Below are 26,290 nucleotides of genomic sequence, written 5' to 3'. Positions count from 1 at the left end.
ATACATATACACAAAGTTATACATATACACACATGAGTTTGGGTGAACATTAATCAACACAACCACAAACGGGTCAATATAGACCATGTGCCGTTTTCTATGTAGTATTTATGTCCCTATTTCCGTGCTCAGACTTATCGAGTGATCAGACTTGCTTCTTAGTTCACTTCCACGCCATTTCAGACTTCAAGCAGACGATGAGTCACAATAACGAGGCTGATGATATGATGACCAAACTACTCATCAAAAAATGAGGAGAAACAACGACGTTTCGGTCCTTCCTGGACCATTAACGAGTCAAGATCACACAGACCTGATAACGGACCGAAACGTCCTCGTCTCTTCATCTTCTGATGGGTAGTTCGGTCGTCAGACTTTAGCTTGTTCCGTGTTAGGGTTGGTGGTTGGGCTCGAACGGAAGGCACTTGTGACGAGGGAATGATGTCATTGACAACGTGGTGGGCCACCAACGAGCCCCCATAACTAATTAATTTTGAGTGACAGGATTGGTTGAGAGCCGCAGGGGTGATCCAGATGATTTGAACGATTAGTGGCATGAAAGGTCTCGTGGATATATATATATATATATATATATATATATATATATATATATATATATATATATATATATATATATATACTCTAGCTAGTCCCTGTACATACACACCTGCCAATGTTGACATGTGTGTGCGTTCTAACACACATGCCTACACCTGCCATTACAAATATGTCTGCTGGCATAAACTCATATATGAAGGACCCAGAAGTGACTGTATAACACTCTCTCTCTCTCTCTCTCTCTCTCTCTCTCTCTCTCTCTCTCTCTCTCTCTCTCTCTCTCTCTCTCTCTCTCTCTCTCTCTCTCTCTCTCTCTCTCTTTCACACACACACACACACACACTAGGAGGAGGCGGCACGCTCCACTAGCCAACTGCTGGAAAGGAACAGATCAGTGGTTGCTGTGGGTATTAAGGAGCAGGAAGGATCTAATAGGACAGAGTGGAGTGACAAGGACAAAGCAGCAGTGAATGAAGTACTAAAGGCACTAGACATGGAAGGGGCTGAGCATAGCATTGAGAAGGTTTTCAGGCTAGGCCGGTACAACAAAGACCGAGACCGAATGATAAAGATAGTGTTTGCAAACGAGAACACAAAGGAGAAGATCCTATCAAGGAAGAGCTCCCTGAAAAACGTGGGAAAATTAAAAAATGTATTCCTCCAGAGAGACATGACAAGGGAGGAGAGAGCCGTGGCGGCAGAAGCAAGGAAGAGGCGCAGGGCGAGAGGGGAAAACCAGGAAGTAACAGCTCCCAACCCAACACCCCCAGAGGCGAGGGGGGAACCCACAACCAGCTACCCAGTAACACCAGAAGGGAGGACAACCCCGCCTCCCTCCACTGCATAGAAAACCCCCCCTACCCCAAACCCTCCCTGCCCCCACTCAAATGTTCAGCAAAATCTCCCTCCCCCCACACCCAATCCCCACCCTTCTACCCCTCCCCTCCTCCCGAGTCCTCCCTCCCCCCCTTTCCTTCCCGTCCTCCCTCCCCTTTCACCCCATACCCTCCCTGTCCCTCCCCCTTCACTGGATCCCCCGCCCCTCATCCCAGTATCCTCTGAGACCCTGTTATCCACCTCACAGGTCCTCACACCCATGGAACAGCCTCCCCCACCAGCAGAACACTCACCAAGGAGGCGATTTGAGAAGAGACAGAAGAAAGTGAGCCTCAAAGCGATGTACACAAACATAGATGGAATTACAAATAAAGCAAATGAGCTTGGAGAACTGGTACTAGAGGAAAACCCAGACATAATAGCCCTCACAGAAACAAAGATCACGAAAACGATAACAAATGCAGTGTTCCCACAGGACTATTATGTTATGAGGAAAGAGAGGGAAGGAAGAGGTGGGGGTGGTGTAGCTCTGCTGGTAAGAAAAGGCTGGGATTTTGAGGAGATGGATATTCAGGGCTGCGAAGGTTTCAGTGACTACATAGCAGGTACTGTAACAAATGGAGGGAAAAAAAATTATAGTCGCAGTCATATATAATCCACCACCAAATGACAGAAGACCTAGACAGGAATATGATAGAAACAACATGGCCACCATTAACATAATAGAAAGAGCAGCTTCTGTTGCTAGCAGGAATGGATCTGGACTACTAATTATGGGAGACTTCAACCATGGGAAGATAGATTGGAAGAACAGAGACCCGCATGGAGGACCAGAAACATGGAGAGCTAAGCTGCTGGACGTGGCAACAAGAAACTTTCTAAGCCAGCACACCAAAGAACCAACAAGAATGAGAGGAGAAGATGAACCAGCAATGCTTGATTTGATATTTACCCTAAATGAATGGGATATAAGGGAAGTTAAGATGGAAGCGCCCTTGGGAATGAGTGATCACAGTGTATTGAACTTTGAGTACCTGGTAGAGCTAGGACTTATCTCCCCCCAAAAAGAACTAGGAATCAAAAGGCTGGCATACCGAAAGGGGAATTATGAACAGATGAGAAGTTTCCTAAGTGAAATACCTTGGGACACAGACCTCAGAGATAAGTCTGTACAGGGTATGATGGACTATGTTACCCAAAAGTGTCAGGAGGCAGTAAACAGGTTCATCCCGGCCCAAAGGGAAAAATCCGAGAAGCAACAGAAGAATCCATGGTATAATAGGGCATGTATGGAAGCGAAGAAACTGAACAAAAAGGCGTGGAGGAACTTCCGGAATAACAGAACACCAGAAAGCAGAGAGAGATACCAGAGAACCAGGAATGAGTACGTCAGGGTGAGAAGAGAAGCAGAGAAAAATTTTGAAAATGATATAGCAAACAAAGCCAAGACCGAACCAAAGCTACTCCACAGTCACATCAGAAGGAAAACAACAGTGAAAGAACAGGTATTGAAACTTAGAACAGGCGAGGGCAGGTATACAGAGAATGACAGAGAGGTGTGTGAGGAACTTAACAAGAGGTTCCAGGAGGTCTTCACAATAGAACAGGGTGAGGTCACTGTGCTAGGAGAAAGGGAGGTAAACCAGGCGGCCTTGGAGGAGTTCGAAATTACGAGAGAGGAGGTCAAGAGACACCTGCTGGATCTGGATGTTAGAAAGGCTGTTGGTCCAGATGGGATCTCACCATGGGTACTGAAAGAGTGTGCAGAGGCACTTTGCCTGCCACTCTCCATAGTGTATAGTAAGTCACTAGAGACGGGAGACCTACCAGAAATATGGAAGACGGCGAATGTGGTCCCAATATACAAAAAGGGCGACAGACAAGAGGCACTGAACTACAGGCCAGTGTCCTTGACTTGTATACCATGCAAGGTGATGGAGAAGATCGTGAGAAAAAACCTGGTAACACATCTGGAGAGAAGGGACTTCGTGACAAATCGCCAACATGGATTCAGGGAGGGTAAATCTTGCCTTACAGGCTTGATAGAATTCTACGATCAGGTGACACAGATTAAGCAAGAAAGAGAGGGCTGGGCGGACTGCATTTTCTTGGATTGTCGGAAAGCCTTTGACACAGTACCGCATAAGAGGCTGGTACATAAGCTGGAGAGACAGGCAGGTGTAGCTGGTAAGGTGCTCCAGTGGATAAGGGAGTATCTAAGCAATAGGAAGCAGAGAGTTACGGTGAGGGGTGAGACCTTCGATTGGCGTGAAGTCACCAGTGGAGTCCCACAGGGCTCTGTACTCGGTCCTATCTTGTTTCTGATATATGTAAATGATCTCCCGGAGGGTATCGATTCATTTCTCTCAATGTTTGCGGACGATGCTAAAATTATGAGAAGGATTAAAACAGAAGAGGACTGTTTGAGGCTTCAAGAAGACCTAGACAAGCTGAAGGAATGGTCGAACAAATGGTTGTTAGAGTTTAACCCAACCAAATGTAATGTAATGAAGATAGGTGTAGGGAGCAGGAGGCCAGATACAAGGTATCATCTGGGAGAGGAAATTCTTCAGGAGTCAGAGAAGGAAAAATACTTGGGGGTTGATATCACGCCAGACCTGTCTCCTGCAGCACATATCAAGCGGATAACATCAGCGGCATATGCCAGGCTGGCCAACATACGAACGGCATTCAGAAACTTGTGTAAAGAATCATTCAGAACTTTGTATACCACATATGTCAGGCCAATCCTGGAGTATGCAGCCCCAGCATGGAGTCCATATCTAGTCAAGGATAAGAGTAAACTGGAAAAGGTTCAAAGGTTTGCCACCAGACTAGTACCCGAGCTGAGAGGTATGAGCTACGAGGAGAGACTACGGGAATTAAACCTCACTTCGCTGGAAGACAGAAGAGTTAGGGGGGACATGATCACCACATTCAAGATTCTGAAGGGGATTGATAGGGTAGATAAAGACAGTCTATTTAACACAAGGGGAACACGCACAAGGGGACACAGGTGGAAACTGAGTGCCCAAATGAGCCACAGAGATATTAGAAAGAACTTTTTTAGTGTCAGAGTGGTTGACAAATGGAATGCATTAGGAAGTGATGTGGTGGAGGCTGACTCCATACACAGTTTCAAGTGTAGATATGACAGAGCCCGATAGGCTCATGAATCTGTACACCTGTTGATTGACGGTTGAGAGGCGGGACCAAAGAGCCAGAGCTCAACCCCCGCAAACACAACTAGGTGAGTACAACTAGGTGAGTACACTGGAATGACTTTCTGAAATTGTCTAGAATGACGGGATCCAAGAGTTAAAGCCATCTTAGATAACTACTGCTACTACTACTCGAAATAACACGAAATACTATGATAGATTTTATTAAACCGCTTGGAATAGCCGGAGTTGACTGGAGTCCAAGAGCTTAGACTAACCCTTCACTCTACTGGAGGCTGGCAGGTATAGCATCCAGTCTCCCCCCCCCTATCATTCCTAGGCTTCCCCCCATTTATTCCTACTATCCCCTCCTTATTCCCGATTCCCATTCCTGATTTCCATTCCTGCCTCAGGTCAAAAAATCAAAACCCATCTGTCGGCATCATTGTTTACTCTCTCAGAGTGAGCACATGTTGGCACATCTGGCAACACTGTCCAGATGATCTGTTGTCAACACACCTGCTGGTGTCAACACACCTGCTGGTGTCAACACACCTGCTGGTGTCAACACACCTGTTGGTGTCAACACACTTGCTGGCGTCAACACACCTACCAACACCAATACACCCACCAACATCAACACACCTGTCAACATCAACACACCTGTCAACATCAACACCCCCCCAACATCAACACACCTACCAACACCAACACACTCACCAACATCAACACACCTGCCAACATCAACACCCCCCCAACATCAACACACCTGCCAACACCAACACACCTGTCAACATCACCACACCCACCAACACCAACACACCTGCCAACATCAACACACCCACCAACATCACCCCCCCCAACATCAACACACCCACCAACATCAACACACCTGCCAACATCAACACACCTGCCAACATCAACACACCCACCAACAGCAACACACCTGCCAACATCAACACACCCCCCAACATCAACACACCTGCCAACATCAACACACCCACCAACAGCAACACACCTGCCAACATCAACACACCTGCCAACATCAACACACCTGCCAACAGCAACACACCTGCCAACATCAACACACCCACCAACATCAATACACCTGCCAACATCAACACACCTGCCAACATCAACAAACCCCCCAACAGCAACACACCCCCCAACAGCAACACACCTGCCAACAGCAACACACCTGCCAACATCAACACACCCACCAACATCAATACACCTGCCAACATCAACACACCTGCCAACATCAACACACCTGCCAACATCAACACACCTGCCAACATCAACACACCTGCCAACATCACCACACCTGCCAACATCAACACACCTGCCAACATCAACACACCTGCCAACATCACCACACCTGCCAACATCAACACACCTGCCAACATCAACACACCTGCCAACATCAACACACCTGCCAACATCAACACACCTGCCAACATCAACACACCTGCCAACATCAACACACCTGCCAACAGCAACACACCCACCAACATCAACACACCCACCAACATCAACACACCCACCAACAGCAACACACCTGCCAACAGCAACACACCTGCCAACATCAACACACCCACCAACAGCAACACACCCACCAACATCAACACACCCACCAACAGCAACACACCTGCCAACAGCAACACACCCACCAACATCAACACACCCACCAACATCAACACACCCACCAACAGCAACACACCTGCCAACAGCAACACACCCACCAACATCAACACACCCACCAACATCAACACACCCACCAACATCAACACACCCACCAACATCAACACACCCACCAACAGCAACACACCCACCAACATCAACACACCCACCAACATCAACACACCCACCAACATCAACACACCCACCAACATCAACACACCCACCAACATCAACACACCCACCAACATCAACACACCCACCAACATCAACACACCCACCAACAGCAACACACCCACCAACATCAACACACCTGCCAACATCAACACACCTGCCAACATCACCACACCTGCCACGACCAATAAGCCACAATGCTTAAGTTTTACAGCAATTCCAGACTGGAAGTCCAGGATCAAAAATGTTTGGAATTTTGCAATTACCTTCGTTGTGGCTGTGATGGGGGAGTGGAATGGGTGTGGCCGCCAGGAATAGGGGGTGGGAAGGGTGGGAAGGGGAGCACCAGCAAGAATGGGGTTAAGAGTTACATGTGGGAGAGAAGAAGGGATGTGGAATGGGCATGAAATGTTACCTGAGCCTTGCGGAAGGGGTAGAGAAGGTGGGAGAGACGAGAGATGGGAGAGGCACCTAGGCACTCTGATTGGTGATTGACAGTAGCCTGGGGGTCTGATGGGTGACTGACAGTAGCCTGGGGCTCTGATGGGTGATTGACAGTAGCCTGGGGCTCTGATGGGTGATTGACAGTAGCCTGGGGGTCTGATGGGTGATTGACAGTAACCTGTGGGTCTGATGGGTAATTGACAGTAGCCTGGGGTTCTGATGGGTGATTGACAGTAGCCTGGGGGTCTGATGGGTGATTGACAGTAGCCTGGGGCTCTGATGGGTGATTGACAGTAGCCTGGGGTTTTGATGGGTGACTGACAATAGCCTGGGGCTCTGATGGGTGATTGACAGTAGCCTGGGGCTCTGATGGGTGATTGACAGTAGCCTGGGGCTCTGATGGGTGACTGACAGTATCCTGGGGCTCTGATGGGTGACTGACAATAGCCCGGGGCTCTGATGGGTGACTGACAGTAGCCCGGGGCTCTGATGGGTGACTGACAATAGCCCGGGGCTCTGATGGGTGACTGACAGTAGCCTGGGGCTCTGATGGGTGACTGACAATAGCCCGGGGCTCTGATGGGTGACTGACAGTAGCCTGGGGCTCTGATGGGTGACTGACAATAGCCCGGGGCTCTGATGGGTGACTGACAATAGCCGGATGGCTTACTGATGGCACAAAATTTGAGTTGCAATATACTAAATGTTGGGAATCTATTAGAAACTCTTAATTATCTTTCAATGTATTATACCGTATTAAGTAAATCATTCGTCACTAAGCCCGTTCCTACTCGATTTGCATAAAACACTAATCAGTTAAATTGGAATTTTAAACAAATTACCACACCGTGATGGAATATATATATATATATATATATATATATATATATATATATATATATATATATATATATATATATATATATATATATAAACACTCAAGACCCCTAAAGGATTCGAACCCGGTGAGACAGAGCCTCCATGCCCAGTAATATAACCACTTAACCACAGACTATACGAAAGTATTGGCTATTTACCCCAATACCCGACAGCACTCAAAGTTCATGCAGAACACATGAACAGGGGAACAAGGAGAACACATAAACAAGGAAACATGCAGAAGAACATATGATCATATGTGGACTGATCTGGGGTCGGGATCCAGAATGTTAATTAATTCTTCGGGTTTTACTAATTGAGCTGTCGAGTGGGAGAGAGAGAGAGAGAGAGAGAGAGAGAGAGAGAGAGAGAGAGAGAGAGATGGGCAGCGAATAACTTACATATTAAGGTATTAAACGATATATATATATATAATGGGGTTAAGAGTTACATATATATATATATATATATATATATATATATATATATATATATATATATATATATATATATATATATATATATATATATATATATATATACTATTGTCGCAAAAGGCCGTGGAGGAGACATGAATATGTTCAATTATAGTTCGATATAAACAGTTAGAGCCTCTCATGGGACAATAGGCCTATGGGAACTTCCTCTGTTCTCTAATAGGCGATCACGTGTTGGGGCCTATTGCTTGACCCTCACTTGTAGGCCTACTGTCTTCTTTACGAAGAGCTGTGTATTTTGCTGAATGAACTTTAATGGTATATACAATTATTATCTCAAATTAATGTATTTGTGTAAAGGTCAGTGTAGCAACTGTTGGCCGGATAGCGGCCACTGGCTGGCCGGATAGCGGCTACTGGCTGGCCGGATAGCGGCCACTGGCTGGCCGGATAGCGGCTACTGGCTGGCCGGATAGTGGCTACTGGCTGGCCGGATAGTGACCACTGGCTGGCCGGATAGCGGCTACTGGCTGGCCGGATAGTGACCACTGGCTGGCCGGATAGCGGCTACTGGCTGGCCGGATAGTGACCACTGGCTGGCCGGATAGCGGCTACTGGCTGGCCGGATAGTGGCCACTGGCTGGCCGGATAGCGGCTACTTGCTGGCCGGATAGTAGCCATTGGCTGTCTTTGGTTTTGTGTTAAACTTGAGGCCCATTAACTGTCAGAGGGTAATTAAGGTCACTATAACTTAATCCAGAACTAATGTAACCCTCTCGGTGTATGACAAGAGGTGTATAAATATATATATATATACATCTCGGAGTATATATACTAGAAAATGGGAAAGGGAAGTATACCTTTCAATATATATCCATCATCGACCGTAGTTGACCCAAAACAGCTGATCGGGAGGATAGAAATAGCCTAAGCTACTCAATCCCATTAAGATGTACGGTGTAAATAAACGTACTTGAACAGCTGATCATTGTTTTGGTAGTGTTGGGGGGGCGTGGCTTGCCTGAGTGAGGGGGTCGGGTGACACTCCCACGGTCAGTCGTGGGGCGGCAGCGGACGAGAGCGGACCGTCGTCTCTCTTCCTCCTCTCCCTTCCTCACTCGCGCTCTCATTCCTAACTCTAAAATAATGTAAACATTATCATATAATTCATCTAGATATTTTTTTTCAACCGTTTGATTGATTTTCGCTGAAGAAAATGTATAATATCATAGTTTTAAAAGTTAGAATTAGAATTGCAATGTTTTTTTTAGGAGGGGTTAGTTTATATTCTAAATTAATATTTTGTATTAGTCTATAAACACAGGGAAGATATATTAACAAAATGAAACAATAGTGAGTTTTTTATTTTTGGATCTGAACTGGAAAATAATTTACATACATATTAACTCATTTTTTTAGTGTATGAATTAAGTATACGATTATACGAGACGTTTAAAAACAGGCCATGTATCAGTACACATCTGGAGATACATGTATACAACAGTATACATGTTGAGATACATGTAATGTGACACTGTGGCGAGCAGGAGGGAGCCCTAACAACCCAGTTGGATACAATTAGACGTCCATACGGCTGTTAACATTGTGAGTACCGTCATCTGGTAGTTCTGTTGTTAGTTAATAATTAGAGTTGGACATTGATGTTGATGTTGTGATGATTAGCACTGATTAATGATTATTTTTGCTGGTGATTAGCGTTGTTTAATGCATTGCATAATGTTGGATATAAGTAATTATTGGTATTGATACTGTATTATTTTGTATTGTTTATGAATGAATGTTTTGGTGTGAGGTGGGGGGGGGGTCCGTGATTGGTGTGAGGGGGATGGTCCGTGACTGTGACTGGTGTGAGGGGGATGGTCCGTGACTGTGACTGGTGTGAGGGGGATGATCCGTGACTGTGACTGGTGTGAGGGGGATGGTCCGTGACTGTGACTGGTGTGAGGGGGATGGTCCGTGACTGGTGTGAGAGAGATGGTCCGTGACTGGTGTGAGAGGGGTGGTCCGTGACTGGTGTGAGAGGGATGGTCCGTGACTGGTGTGAGAGGGATGGTCCGTAACTGGTGTGAGGGGGATGGTCTGTGACTGGTGTGAGGGGGATGGTCCGTGACTGTGACTGGTGTGAGGGGGATGGTCCGTGACTGTGACTGGTGTGAGGGGGATGGTCCGTGACTGTGACTGGTGTGAGGGGGATGGTCCGTGACTGGTGTGAGGGGGATGGTCCGTGACTGGTGTGAAGGGGATGGTCCGTGACTGGTGTGAGAGGGATGGTCCGTGACTGGTGTGAGAGGGATGGTCCGTAACTGGTGTGAGGGGGATGGTCCGTGACTGTGACTGGTGTGAGGGGGATGGTCCGTGACTGGTGTGAGAGGGATGGTCCGTGACTGGTGTGAGGGGGATGGTCCGTGACTGGTGTGAGGGGGATGGTCCGTGACTGTGACTGGTGTGAGGGGGATGGTCCGTGACTGGTGTGAGGGGGATGGTCCGTGACTGGTGTGAGGGGGATGGTCCGTGACTGGTGTGAGGGGGATGGTCCGTGACTGTGACTGGTGTGAGGGGGATGGTCCGTGACTGGTGTGAGGGGGATGGTCCGTGACTGGTGTGAGGGGGATGGTCCGTGACTGTGACTGGTGTGAGGGGGATGGTCCGTGACTGGTGTGAGAGGGATGGTCCGTGACTGGTGTGAGAGGGATGGTCCGTGACTGGTGTGAGAGGGATGGTCCGTGACTGGTGTGAGAGGGATGGTCCGTGACTGGTGTGAGAGGGATGGTCCGTGACTGGTGTGAGGGGGATGGTCCGTGACTTGTGTGAGAGGGGTGGTCCGTGACTGGTGTGAGGGGGATGGTCCGTGACTGTGACTGGTGTGAGGGGGATGGTCCGTGTCTGGTGTGAGAGGGATGGTCCGTGACTGTGACTGGTGTGAGGGGGATGGTCCGTGACTGGTGTGAGAGGGATGGTCCGTGACTGTGACTGGTGTGAGGGGGATGGTCCGTGTCTGGTGTGAGAGGGATGGTCCGTGACTGTGACTGGTGTGAGGGGGATGGTCCGTGACTGGTGTGAGGGGGATGGTCCGTGACTGGTGTGAGGGGGGATGGTCCGTGACTGTGACTGGTGTGAGGGGGATGGTCCGTGACCGTGACTGGTGTGAGGAGGATGGTCCGTGACTGTGACTGGTGTGAGGGGGATGGTCCGTGACTGGTGTGAGGGGGGATGGTCCGTGACTGGTGTGATAGGGATGGTCCGTGAATGGTGTGAGGGGATGGTCCGTGACTGGTGTGAGAGGGATGGTCCGTGACTGGTGTGAGGGGGATGGTCCGTGACTGGTATGAGGGGGATGGTCCGTGACTGTGACTGGTGTGAGGGGGATGGTCCGTGACTGTGACTGGTGTGAGGGGGATGGTCCGTGACTGGTGTGAGGGGGATGGTCCGTGACTGGTGTGAGGGGGATGGTCCGTGACTGGTGTGAGGGGGATGGTCCGTGACAGATGTGAGGGGGGGATGGTCCGTGACTGGTGTGAGGGTGATGGTCCGTGACTGTTTCTACTCACCAACGGCGTCCTGTTAACGACAACTCCGAGGTAATTGACCCTAGCGATTACCGTCTGGTATTGACTAACAGCCAATTGACTCACGCTGCCATCGTTAGCCTTATCATCAAACTCATTAAAAAAATCATAATGTCGGATAAATTGATGAGTGGAAATGACTGGCAATATATATATAAGATCTACTTAACATATTATAATAATTGACCTTCTGTAAATTGCTTAATTTTTAGCTTTATATATATATTAGTTTGACAATTATCACGCGTCTGGCACCTCGGCTCACAACACGCGGGAGGGAATTTCAACTCCGCCCCAAAACTGTCGTACAGTCAATCTGCTAAAGAGAAGTTGGCGGGTGGAAATGTTACATATATTTTAGACAAGACAAACATATACACACATTTACCTCGTATCAGTACTGGTAATATAGTGGTCTGTAACTGTAATGTATTTGGTACTCCTTTTCCTTAAGTGTATTAGAGTTAGAGGGATTAAAGATATGTATGTTCCCTTGTACCCTGACCCAGGTTGGGTTGGGTATCTTGTGGTTATCTTGAGGTTATCTTGAGACGATTTCGGGGCTTAGCGTCCCCGCGGCCCGGTCCTCGACCAGACCTCCTTTTTGTTACACACTCCTCAGGAAGCAGCCCGTACCAGCTGTCTAACTTCCAGGTACCTATTTATTGCTAGGTGAACAGGAGCAATAGGGTGAAAGAAACTCAGTTCCATTTGTTTCCGCCATCGCTGGGGATCGATCCCCGGACTCTAGGATTACGAATCCCGAGCACTGTCCACTCAGCCACCAGACCCCCGGGAGTGCATGTGGGAGGGGGTGGGGGGGCGGGAAGGGAGATGTGGGAGGACAGGCAGTGTCTTCGGGACATAGCCGTGACCCCTGTGTCCACCACTAGTGTCCTCTGTATGGAGTTGTAGAATATAGTAGGAGTTATGATAGCGGGCGGACTGTCCGCCTTGCTGACACGATGTGTGGGTGCTGGCAGCTAAGCTTAGCTTGCTCTCTCTTGTCAGGGAGCTGTGAGTATATATATATATATATATATATATATATATATATATATATATATATATATATATATATATATATATATATATATATATATATACACATATATATATATATATATACATATATATATATATATATATATATATATATATATATATATATACACATATATATATATATATATACATATATATATATATATATATATATATATATATATATATATATATATATATATATATATATATATATAACTCTGAAGAACTTGAAGAACTCTGTAGGGTAAGGCAGGTCCTAGTCAACAACGGCTTCTCCAATGGTTTCGTCGAAGACATCATAAGAAGGAAAGTGAAACGCCATGCAACCTCTGAAGAGACAACTAACACAACACCTATACCCCCTATTAGACTATTTTACAGGAACTTCTTTTCCACAGCTCATAAAACGGAGGAAAGGGTCCTGAAAGATATTGTTAATAAAAACGTTATCCCTACAGACAAAAATCAGTGGATACAACTGACGATTTACTATAAAACCAGAAAAACGGCCAGCCTACTCATGAGAAACTCTCCAGACACAAAACAGAACGCTTTAAAAGAGACTAACGTCGTCTATGCCTTCAAATGCCCTCTTGGGGACTGTAAGCTCCAAAAAACCCAGTATATAGGCAAGACAACAACATCTCTTTCTAGGCGTTTAACGATGCATAAGCAACAGGGCTCCATTAAGGAACATATAATCTCTTCCCACAACCAAACCATCGCCAGAGAAATCCTAGTAAACAACACAGAAATCATCGATAGATACAGCGATAGCAGGCGGCTTGACGTTTGCGAGGCACTACACATCAAGAAGTCAACACCTGCAATCAACAGCCAATTAATGCACAACTATATTCTACCCACCTCAAGACTCCGCTCCAATATAGAAGCATCAAGAAATATGGACCAATAGGCTTTCTACAAACACTTCTATTCAATACCCATTGTTGCGTGTTCTGTCTTGTGTTGATGAAATTAATACCCTATTAATGCCACCTCTTGTTCTGTCTTGTGTTGATGAAATTTATACCCTATTAATGCCACCTCACCCCATCCACCTCACTTAAATGTAGATATAAAATCGGAGATGCGTAAGTTCTATTCACCCACGGGAGGCATCTCCCGTCACGCAGGGTGCAGTCGCACCTCCACAGATCTCCAGTATCATCTATTGATACTGGTAATGGCTCAAAAGGGCCACCACTTACGGGCTATTCATGCCCGTGCCACCTTTTGGGTGGCTTAATCTTTATCAATCAATCAATCAGTTCTATTCCACGGGAGGCATCTCCCGTCACGCAGGGTGCAGTCGCACCTCCACAGATCTCCAGTATCAGCTCTTGATACTGGTAATGGCTCAAAAGGGCCACCACTTACGGGCTATTCATGCCCGTGCCACCTTTTGGGTGGCTTAATCTTCATCAATCATCATCAGTTCTATTCAGTTGTGTATTTGTAAACTAAAGTCTTTGAAAATGTAATAAGTTTTACGAAACGCGCTCGTGTCGCGTCAGACTAGAAATAAAAATGAATTTTGGAGAATTGATTTTTGATTTACCTCCAACAGTGAAAAGAAATGTACGAAAGATTGAGAAAATTCCTGTTAGAATTATTAATCTTACTTTTTCGGTCATATTTAATAATATATATATATATATATATATATATATATATATATATATATATATATATATATATATATATATATATATATATATATATATATATATACCAGTACAGTATATGAACAAGCCTGAATGGTCCCCAGGACAATATGCAACTGAAAACTCACACCCCAGAAGTGACTCGAACCCATACTCCCAGGAGCAACGCAACTGGTATGTACAAGACGCCTTAATCCACTTGACCATCACGACCGGACATAATGAGGTGATAGCCGAGGCTATTTGAACCACCCCACCGCCGGCACTCGGATAGTAATCTTGGGCATAGCATTTTACCAAATCACCTCATTCTTTGGGGCACACATGAGGAACACAAATGCGAACAAGCCTGAATGGTCCCCAGGACAATATGCAACTGAAAACTCACACCCCAGAAGTGACTCGAACCCATACTCCCAGGAGCAACGCAACTGGTATGTACAAGACACCTTAATCCACTTGACCATCACGACCGGACATAATGAGGTGATAGCCGAGGCTATTTGAACCACCCCACCGCCGGCACTCGGATAGTAATCTTGGGCATAGCATTTTACCAAATCACCTCATTCTTTGGGGCACACATGAGGAACACAAATGCGAACAAGCCTGAATGGTCCCCAGGACAATATGCAACTGAAAACTCATATATATATATATATATATATATATATATATATATATATATGAATATATATATATATATATATATATATATATATATATATATATATATATATATATATATATATATATATATAACTGAAAACTCACACCCCAGAATATATATATATATATATATATATATATATATATATATATATATATATATATATATATATATATATATATATATATACATATACATATACATATATATGTGGGAGCGGGGCGTCTCATCTTGGGCCACCAGCTGTGGGAGTGGGGCGTCTTATCTTGGGCCATCAGCTGTGGGAGTGGGGCGTCTCATCTTGGACCACCAGCTGTGGGAGCGGGGCGTCTTTTCTTGGTCCATCAGCTGTGGGAGTGGGGCGTCTCATCTTGGACCACCAGCTGTGGGAGTGTGGCGTCTCATCTTGGGCCACCAGCTGTGGGAGTGGGGCGTCTTATCTTGGGCCATCAGCTGTGGGAGTGGGGCGTCTCATCTTGGACCACCAGCTGTGGGAGCGGGGCGTCTCATCTTGGGCCACCAGCTGTGGGAGCGGGGCGTCTCATCTTGGGCCACCAGCTGTGGGAGCGGGGCGTCTCATCTTGGGCCACCAGCTGTGGGAGTAGGGCGTCTCTTCTTGGGCCACCAGCTGTGGGAGTGGGGCGTCTCATCTTGGGTCACCAGCTGTGGGAGTGGGGCGTCTCCTCTTGGGCCACCAGCTGTGGGAGTGGGGAGTCTCATCTTGGACCACCAGCTGTGGGAGTGGGGCGTCTCTTCTTGGGCCACCAGCTGTGGGATTGGTGCGTCTCTTCTTGGGCCACCAGCTGTGGGAGTGGGGCGTCTCATCTTGGGCCACCAGCTGTGGGAGTGGGGCGTCTTATCTTGGGCCACCAGCTGTGGGAGTAGGACGTCTCATCTTGGGCCACCAACTGTGGGAGTGGGGCGTCTCATCTTGGGCCACCAGCTGTGGGAGTGGGGCGTCTCATCTTGGGCCACCAGCTGTGGGAGTGGGGCGTCTCATCTTGGGCCACCAGCTGTGGGAGTGGGGCGTCTCATCTTGGACCACCAGCTGTGGGAGTGGGGCGTCTCATCTTGGGCCACCAACTGTGGGAGTGGGGCGTCTCATCTTGGGCCACCAGCTGTGGGAGTGGGGCGTCTCATCTTGGACCACCAGCTGTGGGAGTGGGGCGTCTTATCTTGGGCCACCAGCTGTGGGAGTGGGGCGTCTCATCTTGGGCCACCAACTGTGGGAGTGGGGCGTCTCATCTTGGGCCACCAGCTGTGGGAGTGAGGCGTCTGAAGTTGGAGTAATCTGCCGTAGCCTCGGATCACCAAACATTTCAATCGTGTTCCACAATCTGGCAGCTTGGATGTTGTAGCCTAATGTTCAGTGGTTGTATATACAGGGCTCCGTGGGATTCCTGGCTTGTTTGGTCACATGGTGGTCGGTGTTTTGCTGCTCTCCTTAGTTCCTTGTAGTGTTGGCCTGTCGCTACGTAGTGGTACTGGGGGTTATTAGCGATGCGGCCAGACTAAAGCCTCGTGTAACTGGCTAATATTCGTACTTTGGTTATGGAGTTTTTTCAGTTTGCCTAAAACTATTTTTCTCTTTATTCTGACATTTAAGTGAATTTGTATTCCTGTTCGATTAATCTTCAAGTCCCTAGTAAGATACAATCTTGAATAGGTCATTAAATAGTTTAATGTTTATATCAATTTTTTATAGAATTATTGTTCCCTGGAGCTTCACGGTTTCTAAGCTAAGCAGTTTATATTTGTGGGTGAGCTAGTTACATAATATATGTATTTGCTTATCATGCATACTTCACTACACCTCAGTCGATTAAGGCAGCGTCTGGGATGCTCTCGGACGCAGGTTCGAATCCTCGTCACGGCCCTTGTGGGTTTGTTCATACTTCAGTCATCCAGGTGACAGTGGTTCAGACTTTACAATCGCCCTACTTACAATACCTACAATAGGTAAACAAGGGCTATTTGATTAAGATTTTTGTTGAGTATTGTTTGGAATATAATACATAGATGCCTTGAACATTTGTCACACTGGTTAGTAAGACCTGTGTTCAAGCAGCCATCAAGTGTGGATGGTTGTACACAACTACCTAGTCTACGGGCTCACCATAGCCCGTGCTACTTGGAACTTTTTGTTCTAGGTAGCGAATCTTTAACAACAACAACAGCAACTACCTAGTATTGAGGGGCCAGATTCACGAAGCAGTTACGCAAGCATTTGCGAACCTGTCCATCTTTTCTCAATCTTTGGCGGCTTTGTTTACAATTATTAAACAGTTAATGAGCTCCGAAGCACCAGGAGGCTGTTTATAACAATAACAACAGTTGATTGGCAAGTTTTCATGCTTGTAAACTGTTTAATAAATGTAACCAAAGCCGTCAAAGATTGAGAAAAGATGTACACGTTCGTAAATGCTTGCGTATCTGCTTCGTGAATCTGGCCCCAGGTTTCTAGGTCGTCAAGAAAAAGCTAAGATAAAGATTTGAGATCTTTGAGTATTAGATTTACCATAAAGATCAATACAGCCATTTTGAAAATTTGTAGAAACATAATTTTCTTGATTTTTTCACATATTGGAAAACAATTGGAATGAATAAGACTCAATTCTTAAAAATACATATTTTTCGTGACCTTGACACTTTTCTTGTCAGCTGACTCGATCAATACGTCGTTAAAGACGCCACGATGACGTCTCCGATTGGCCCAATGTTTGTCAACAATACAGAGACAGACGAGAGTCCAACACATTATATGTCTTGCATTTGACCCCTTGAACTCTGGGACACGTAAGCTGTGGACCCATCTATCTATCTACGACTTTAGACTCTCTCTCATGATATAAACGCTAGGGCCAGTACTCATTCAGCAGCCTCTACGGAATTTGGGGCCAGATTCACGAAGCAGTTACGCAAGCACTTACGAACGTGTACATCTTTCCTCAATCTTTGACGGCTTTGGTTACATTTATTAAACAGTTTACAAGCATGAAAACTTGCCAATCAACTGTTGCTATTGTTATAAACAGCCTCCTGGTGCTTCGGAGCTCATTAACTGTTTAATAATTGTAAACAAAGCCGCCAAAGACTGAGAAAAGATGGACAGGTTCGTAAGTGTTTGCGTAACTGCTTCGTGAATCTGGCTCCTGCACATCTTTCCTCAATCCTGTCGGTTTTGTTTATATATACTGAACAGTTTTATCTTTGAAGCATTATGAGGTTACTTATAACTCATTCCTGCTTCCATTTATTAACTACTGAATCACTGAAATAAAATATTTCTAATATCCCTGTAGCTCATTTGGGTACTGGTCGGCCGAGCGGACAGCACGCTGTACTTGTGATCCTGTGGTCCCGGGTGCGATCCCGGGCGCCGGCGAGAAACAATGGGCAGAGTTTCTTTCACCCTATGCCCCTGTTACCTAGCAGTAAAATATGTACCTGGGTGTTAGTCAGCTGTCACGGGCTGCTTCCTGAGGGTGGAGGCCTGGTCGAGGACCGGGCCGCGGGGACACTAAAAAAAAAAACTAAATCATCTCAAGATAACCTGAAGATAACTCAGTTTCACCTATGTCCCATTGTTCGAGTACCACTTGTGTTAATGTAGTTATCAACCCTGCTAATTCCTCTGAGAATTTTGCATGTGGTAATCATGTCTCTCCTAACTCGTCTGTCTTCTAGCGACGTGAGGTTCAATTCACGCCGCCTTTCCTCGTAACTTATACCTCATAGTTCTGGAACTAGTCTAGTGGCATACCTTTGAACTTTCTCCAACTTCGTCTTATGCTTGACGAGGTATGGACTCAATGCTGGAGCTGCATATTCCAGGACTGGTCTGACATATGAGGTTGTAAATGATTCCTTACGAAAATTTCTTAACGCAGTTCTGATGTTAGATAGCCTCGCATATGCCGCTGATGATATTCTCTTTATGTGGGCTTCATGAGACTTCGGTTTGATATGAACTCCTAGATCCTTCTGTGTTCGTTTCATGGAGGACTTTGCCATTCACCTGGTACCGTGTGTCCGGCCTCCTCCTTCCACTTAGCTTAATTACTTTACATTTACTAGAGTTAAACTCTGATAGCCATTAGTTGGATCATTTCTTCAGTTTGTCCAAGTGCTCTTGTAGCCTCTTGCTGTCCTCCTCGGTCTTAATCCTGCTCATGATTTTCGCATGATCAGGAAACATATAATTTCCTGATGATAACAAAAACATATGGCAAAATCAGGATGATTTTCGCATGATAGATGCTCCTTTTCTTATGTTGAGGAACTTCGCCTTGCTCTATTGTGAAGACCTCCTGGAATACCTTAATGAGCTTCTCACACATCTTGTTATTTGTCGTGGTTCTTCCTGTCCCTATCCTGTTTCTTCACTGTTGTTATCCTTCTGATGTGGCTGTGCAGCAGTTTGGGTCGCGTCTTTGCTTTATTTGCTATGTCATTTTCGTACTGTCTTTCTGCCTCTCTTCTCACCCTGAGATACTCATTCCTGGCCCCTCTGCTATCTTGCTCTGCTCTCTGGTGTCCTGTTATTTCCTGGCGAGTTGCTTTGCTATCTTGCATCCCTGATTAAACCGAAAGGTTCCTCATTAGTAGTTTTTTCATTTTGGATTGGGAAAATACTTATCTGCTTCCTTACACTTCTGGGTGAAGTGTCCATCATGTCTTGGGCCGTCTTTTCCCTGACCTCAGTTACCCATGGTTACCTATTGGGAATTTTATCTCACAATTTCCCTTTCAAAAAACTGTGGCTTTGTTTTTTTTTTTTTTTGCCAGACACACACACACACACACACACACACACACACACACACACACACACACACACACACATACACACACACACACACACACACACACACACACACACACGCCCTTTCCGTGTACTCACATAATTGTGCTTGCGGGGGTTGAGCTCTGGCTCTTTGGTCCCGCCTCTCAACTGTCAATCAACTGGTGTACAGGTTCCTGAGCCTATTGAGCTCTATCATATCTACATTTGAAACTGTGTATGGCGTCAGCCTCCACCACATCACACCGTGTGTGTGTGTGTGTGTGTTTGTGTGTGTGTGTGTGTGTGTGTGTGTGTGTGTGTGTGTGTGTGTGTGTGTGTGTGTGTGTGTTTGTTTGTGTGGGGTTGAATGTTTACTCAGTTGAATCTAGTGTCGAACAATAGCTCCTTGGCCCTGCCTATCCACATCTAGATAAGATAATATAACTACTTTTAGTTATAACTGCTCGAGACTATCTGTCTCCAGCATCCGCCCGTGTCCTCTGGTCCTGCCTCATCTGTGTCTCCAGCTTCCACCCGTGTCCTCTGGCCCTGCCTCATCTGTGTCTCCAGCTTCCACCCGTGTCCTCTGGTCCTGCCTCATCTGTGTCTCCAGCTTCCGCCCGTGTCCTCTGGTCCTGCCTCATCTGTGTCACCAGCTTCCACCCGTGTCCTCTGGTCCTGCCTCATCTGTGTCTCTAGCATCCACCCGTGTCCTCTGGTCCTGCCTCATCTGTGTCTCCAGCTTCCACCCGTGTCCTCTGGTCCTGCCTCATCTGTGTCTCTAGCATCCACCCGTGTCCTCTGGTCCTGCCTCATCTGTGTCTCCAGCTTCCACCCGTGTCCTCTGGTCCTGTCTCATCTGTGTCTCTAGCATCCACCCGTGTCCTCTGGTCCTGTCTCATCTGTGTCTCTAGCATCCACCCGTGTCCTCTGGTCCTGCCTCATATGTGTCTCTAGCATCCACCCGTGTCCTCTGGTCCTGCCTCATCTGTGTCTCCAGCTTCCACCCGTGTCCTCTGGTCCGGCCTCATCTGTGTCTCTAGCATCCACCCGTGTCCTCTGGTCCTGCCTCATCTGTGTCTCCAGCTTCCACCCGTGTCCTCTGGTCCTGCCTCATCTGTGTCTCTAGCATCCACCCGTGTCCTCTGGTCCTGCCTCATCTGTGTCTCCAGCTTCCACCCGTGTCCTCTGGTCCTGCCTCATCTGTGTCTCTAGCATCCACCCGTGTCCTCTGGTCCTGTCTCATCTGTGTCTCTAGCATCCACCCGTGTCCTCTGGTCCTGCCTCATCTGTGTCTCCAGCTTCCACCCGTGTCCTCTGGTCCTGCCTCATCTGTGTCTCCAGCTTCCACCCGTGTCCTCTGGTCCTGCCTCATCTGTGTCTCCAGCTTCCACCCGTGTCCTCTGGTCCTGCCTCATCTGTGTCTCCAGCTTCCACCCGTGTCCTCTGGTCCTGCCTCATCTGTGTCTCCAGCTTCCACCCGTGTCCTCTGGCCCTGCCTCATCTGTGTCTCCAGCTTCCACCCGTGTCCTCTGGTCCTGCCTCATCTGTGTCTCCAGCTTCCACCCGTGTCCTCTGGTCCTGCCTCATCTGTGTCACCAGTCTCCACCCGTGTCCTCTGGTCCTGCCTCATCTGTGTCACCAGCTTCCACCCGTGTCCTCTGGTCCTGCCTCATCTGTGTCTCCAGCTTCCGCCCGTGTCCTCTGGTCCTGCCTCATCTGTGTCTCCAGCTTCCACCCATGTCCTCTGGTCCTGCCTCATCTGTGTCTCCAGCTTCCACCCGTGTCCTCTGGTCCTGCCTCATCTGTGTCTCCAGCTTCCACCCGTGTCCTCTGGTCCTGCCTCATCTGTGTCTCCAGCTTCCACCTGTGTCCTCTGGTCCTGCCTCATCTGTGTCTCCAGCTTCCACCCGTGTCCTCTGGTCCTGCCTCATCTGTGTCTCCAGCTTCCACCCGTGTCCTCTGGTCCTGCCGCTTTTCATTTTGAACACGGCCTCTTTGTCAACCCTTTCAATTAACTTTAATATTGTTTAGGCTGTTATCATGTCCTCACTAATTCGCCTTTTCTCCCACGTGGGGAGTTTGGGCTGGCTCTGCCTTGGCTTTAAGGCCAGTCCCTTCATCTCCGGGTCCAGTCTCCTGTTTCCCCACTTTCTCTGTTTTGATTTTATGCGTTTTTGAGCTTGGGTTCCAGGCCGGTGCTGCATACTCTTGAGCTGGTCGTCCATAACCTGTGTATAGGGCTAAACGCCTCTTTATCAAGGTGTTTTTATTCTGATTTTTTGACAGTGTGTGTTTGCCTATTTGTTTGTGCCTGCAGGATCGAGCTCTGGCTCTTGGACCCCGATTTTCCAGCCGTTGGTTGTTTAATGCAATGACCATCTGGCCTATTGCCCTGTCATACCTGATTTTACAGTTTATGCCTCTATGTATGGGTTTTTGGGTTATCTTGAGATGATTTCGGGGCTTTAGTGTCCCCGCGGCCCGGTCCTCGACCAGGCTTCCACCCCCAGGAAGCAGCCCGTGACAGCTGACTAACACTCAGGTACCTATTTTGCTGCTAGGTAACAGGGGCATAGGGTGAAAGAAACTCTGCCCATTGTTTCTCGCCGGCGCCTGGGATCGAACCCAGGACCACAGGATCGCAAGTCTAGCGTGCTGTCCGCTCGGCCGACCGGCTCCCTATGGGTTATGTATGGGTGTTTGGGGTCATCATATTCCTGTCTGGGTCTCCTGTTGCATGGTGGGTGGTTGTGAATGACCAGGCAAGGGGACTGTCAGGAGAAAGCGCACAGGCATTATGACTGTGTAGCACTTGGAAGGGGTCAGGATAAGGTTTTGGGATAGTGCCACAACCACTTGTGGACGGTCCGGGATTGAACGCCGACCTGCACGAAGCGAGACCGTCGCTCTACCGTCCAGCCCCAAGTGGTTGGACCACAAGTCTTTCTCCGTCTGCTGTCAGTGTCCCAATGATGGCGTCTGTGTGTATGTTTTCACTCTGATTCTTGAGTTCAAATTTCAACCCCTGTTTTACTAGGAGTGTCACTCCTCCTCCTCCTCCTCCTCCTCCTCCTCCTCCTCCTCCTCCTCCTCCTCCTTGCCTTTGTTGTCTTTCTTTTCTTATCACTTGGTAATCCCCTCTTGGGAATATTGCATCACGTATCATTTATTTTTGTTTCCACTATTGCAATAAAATCTGGGTCATTTTTACTCTTTAACTTCCTCTGGTTTGTTTGTAACTCCGTCGGCGTTCGTGTACCAAATGTTCAGACTCTTCCTGGACACCTTGTTCCCAGGGATTTCAGTGTCAGGGAGTGAATGGGAGTCCGGGGGGGGGGAGTGGGGGGGGGGGTCGGGGAGTGGTTGGGGGTCAGGGAGTGTGTGTGTGTGTGTGTGTGTGTGTGTGTGTGTGTGTGTGTGTGTGTGTGTGTGTGTGTGTGTGTGTGTGTGTGTGTGTGTATTCACCTAGTTGTTCTTGCGGAGGTTGAGCTCTGCTCTTTCGGCCCGCCTCTCAACTATTAATCAACTGTTTCTACTACTACTATTTTTTTTATCTCCACACCACACACACACCCCCAGGAAGCAGCCCGTGACAGCTGACTAACTCTCAGGTTCCTATTTGCTGCTAGGTAACAGGAGCATAGGGTGAAAGAAACTCTGCCCATCGTTTCTCTCCGGGGCCCGGGATCGAACCCGGGACTACAGGATCACGTGTCCAGCGTGCTGTCCGCTCGGCCGGCCGGCTCCATTTGCGTGTGTGTGTGTGTGCGTGCGTGCGTGCGTGCGTGCGTGCGTGCGTGAATATGTTAGCCAAGAAAGGGATCTTTATGGCCGGAATATAAAAAACCAAACATCTTCCATCAAGTTCTTTAAAAAAAAACTTTTAACTTCATAATAATTTCTCACAAACTCAGATTTAAGTTCACAAACAACCCATTATTTCTCGGAGGGTTTCCGGCCAACCTTTCCCCCTCCCCCCCTCATTCTGACCATCACATAACCTTATTGGTCAGAAAACATCTTGAGGTCAGACTTAAGAACATCACATCATCATCTAAGTGCTCCTGAAACTATCCAAAAATTCCTCTCTACACTTGTCGACGACCGGGCCGCGGGGACGCTAAGCCCCGGAAGCACCTCAAGGTTACACAAGTGATTAATTTCTAAGTAACTCATTTAACAGGTAAAGATGCTCGAAGGAGATAAAACGCTTAAAGTTACCGAGCGTTCAGAAAAAAAATATCACCCCAGAAAAAACTGAACTCCCTCGAGTTAAGTGTAAACCAGATGCCATAGACATTCTTAATAATTAAAGAGTGAATTTTCCCCTGAGTAAGCGATGCGTTTGTACTTAGCGAGGCAGCGCTGGATCCACTAAAGCAGCGCTTACATCATGTGGATGAAGACCTCTGGGCGCTAGGAAGCAACTAACGGGCTTTAGTAAGCGTATATTGGCCCTCACAGCTCGTCCTGTGGGCTTACCTCCTGCTTCTTCATTAACGCCCTGCGCCACTACAGGAAACATTTGCATTAATATCGTATTCAAGAGCACAATGGCGCCGTATTTACAAGATGGCTTTATTATGGCCGGGATCGTCAGGTAAGCGCGGCCAAGGTGCCCCCCCCCCCCAAGAGTCTGAGAGCTGGTTGGTCTAGAGAGTTGAAGGGTATTGTCTGCTCTTGATGGCAAGGTCCACCACCAGGTTGTTGTTAAAGATTGGCTACCTGGAATAAAAAGTTTCAAGTAGCACGGGCTATGGTGAGCCCCAACAAGTATGTATGGTCCCCAAGCCAATGTTCAACTGAAAACTCCATACCCCAGATGTGACTCGAACCCAGAGTCACAATTAGTGCTCCTGGCTGTCTGGATTCGAGTCACTTCTGGAGTGGGGAGTTTTCAGTTACATTATATATATATATATATATATATATATATATATATATATATATATATATATATATATATATATATATATATGCAAACCTGAATGGTCCCCAGGACTATATGCAACTGTTATATATATATATATATAAATATATATATATATATATATATATATATATATATATATATATATATATATATATATATATATATATTAAATATTACCGAAAAAGTAAGATTAATAATTCTAACACGAATTTTCTCAATCTTTCGTACATTTCTTTTCACTGTTGGTGGTAATTCAAAAATCAATTCTCCAAAATTCATTTTTATTTCTAGTCTGACGCGACACTTGAGCGCGTTTTGTAAAACTTATTACATTTTCAAAGACTTTAGTTTACACATACACAACTGAATAGAACTTACACATCTCCGATTTGTTTATATCTACATTTGAGTGAGGTGGATGGGGTGAGGTGGTATTAATAGGGTAATAATTTCATCAACACAAGACCGAACACGAAACAATGGGTATTGAATAGAAGTGATTGTAGAAAGCCTATTGGTCCATATTTCTTGATGCTTCTATATTGGAGCGGAGTCTTGAGGTGGGTAGAATATAGTTGTGCATTAATTGGCTGTTGATTGCTGGTGTTGACTTTTTAATGTGTAGTGCCTCGCAAACGTCAAGCCGCCTGCTATCGCTGTATCTATCGATGATTTCTGTGTTGTTTACTAGGATTTCTCTGGCGATGGTTTGGTTGTGGGAAGAGATTATATATTCCTTAATGGAGCCCTGTTGCTTCGTTAAACCTTCAGCCTGAAGTCTCCAAAGGAATTTGTTGACTTACTGCGGGGCACACGGGCCACAGGCATAAGAGCCTCGTTGGACGTAGAATCACTGTTCACCAACGTACCTGTGGACGAGACAATCGGGATGATAGCCGACAGAGTGTATCGTGATCCAGCCTGTACTCCTCTTGACATGCCAGAAAATATTCTAAGGAAACTACTCCAAGCTTGTACTAAAGAGGCACCCTTCTTGAGCCCGGATGGGCACATGTATAAGCAAGTAGATAGGGTCGTTATGGGTTCTCCCCTAGGTGTCCTGTTTGCACACTTCTACATGGGTACCATCGAGCAAAAAGTCTTAGTCGACATGAACTTGAAACCGGCCATATACTGCAGGTATGTTGACGACATTTTTACACAGGTACCTGATGTCAGACATCTGCAGGAGCTGAAGGAGGCATTTGAGCAGAGTTCCGTGCTGCGTTTCACTTACGAGATGGAAAAGGATGGGAAGCTGCCCTTTCTAGATGTAACAGTCATGGAAAAGGGCGGAGGTTTCCACACTGCAGTCTACACTAAGGAAACGAACATAGGAATGTGCCTAAATGCCAACAGCGACTGCCCAGACAGGTACAAGAGGAGTGTTGTTAACGCATATGTCGACCGCGCTCTCAGCCACAGCTCAG

General features: G+C 46.8%; 1 protein-coding gene across 1 annotated transcript in view; it reads left to right on the top strand.

Annotated features, from left to right (window-relative positions):
- The first annotated feature begins 9,232 nt into the window (after positions 1–9,232).
- Positions 9,233–26,290, top strand: part of LOC123756252 (neurotrimin) — an 82,575-nt gene continuing 65,517 nt past the window's right edge. Inside the window, exons 1-2 of the mRNA XM_069336605.1 lie at positions 9,233–9,315; positions 9,587–9,772. The gene's annotated coding sequence lies outside the window, so the exon portion shown is untranslated. The remainder of the gene's footprint in view (positions 9,316–9,586; positions 9,773–26,290) is intronic.

Source organism: Procambarus clarkii, chromosome 36 (genome assembly GCF_040958095.1).
Source record: "Procambarus clarkii isolate CNS0578487 chromosome 36, FALCON_Pclarkii_2.0, whole genome shotgun sequence".
Classification (NCBI taxonomy): domain Eukaryota; kingdom Metazoa; phylum Arthropoda; class Malacostraca; order Decapoda; family Cambaridae; genus Procambarus; species Procambarus clarkii.
Note: the sequence above shows the minus strand (reverse complement) of the source record. Positions and strands in the feature narration are given on the sequence as shown.